This window comes from Fopius arisanus, unplaced genomic scaffold (genome assembly GCF_000806365.1).
Source record: "Fopius arisanus strain USDA-PBARC FA_bdor unplaced genomic scaffold, ASM80636v1 scaffold00061, whole genome shotgun sequence".
In the NCBI taxonomy this organism is placed as follows: domain Eukaryota; kingdom Metazoa; phylum Arthropoda; class Insecta; order Hymenoptera; family Braconidae; genus Fopius; species Fopius arisanus.
Window position 1 is genome coordinate 247,430 of NW_011887800.1, and position 1,098 is coordinate 248,527.

The 1,098-nt window shown below is 35.4% G+C and overlaps 1 long non-coding RNA gene across 1 annotated transcript; it reads left to right on the forward strand.

The window, feature by feature from the left end:
- The first annotated feature begins 6 nt into the window (after window positions 1-6).
- LOC105268786 (uncharacterized) lies at window positions 7-599 on the forward strand. Its single transcript, XR_892373.1, has 2 exons — window positions 7-216; window positions 381-599. It is a non-coding gene; the product is annotated as an uncharacterized lncRNA (long non-coding RNA).
- The last annotated feature ends 499 nt before the right edge of the window (window positions 600-1,098 follow it).

Sequence of the window (1,098 nt, forward strand, 5' to 3'; positions counted from 1 at the left end):
AACTGTGTAAATTTTCTTGATAACTATGTAAATTCGGCACTTTGGAGTATTTATTTAGATGCGAGAGAATTCTGTAGTTCACCAGAAAAATTCAAGAACTTCACGAACAAAGACTTCTAAATCGTTACTTTGAGCCAACTAAAATGATTCAATTACGCAAATTATTATCCATTATTATCGTTGTAGTATCGATTCTTCTCCTCTCTTCACAAGTCGGTGAGTTAATTTTTATTCTATATATGTAATTATTGCTATTATTGCAACAAAAGCGCGAATTACTCGGGATTATTCGCATAAAGTGGCGTTAAATAACATATTTTCCCTATCAATATAATTATTGAGGGAAATGCATAATGAAAATGAAAATGTATTCTATTTAGATGTGGCAAGAATTGCGCGCAGTTGCCAGCGGATTTGCGAGGATGGAAGTCGACCGGGTCCAGGATGCTCATGCAGCGAGGATGGATAACAAAATAGCCTTTACTAAAAATAACCGCAAATCTAGTGCCAATATTGCAATGGAAGTACCAAAGACGACAACAAAGTTATGTAATATAAATTCAATTTATTGGAGAGTAAAATAAAGCTATTTGGCACAACGTGTGTAACTCAATGTCTTGAAGCCAGTGACCCACCTGCTGACTGGAAACGAATAACAGATCAGTTTTTTATGACGAACCTTTCGATGAAAAATAGAAAAGTTGGAGAAGTAGTTGTTTACAGAAGAAATTCTTATTTTCAAAAGAATTTTTATCGCATGTGTTACATTGTTGTTCTGCAATCATCAGACTACACATATCGATAAATATATTTTGGATTATTACAGAACTGCATCAAGTGCAGATATGAAGACACAGGAATTTCCACAGGAAATATTCGACGATGAGGTGGTAATCCGGAACAAGTCGATTTCGACTTTTTGACGATTTCGGTGGATATCTCGAAAGCTGAGGACAATAAGAAAATTTTGGTCTGAATCTTCCTTGTACAGCAAAGCGAGGGCTAGGGAAAACTGAATGGTCAAAATTTCCCTACCTCTCTTAGATCCAGAGATATTCATCAAAAACGATCGATAGTCGAAATTGATTCATGTCGGAT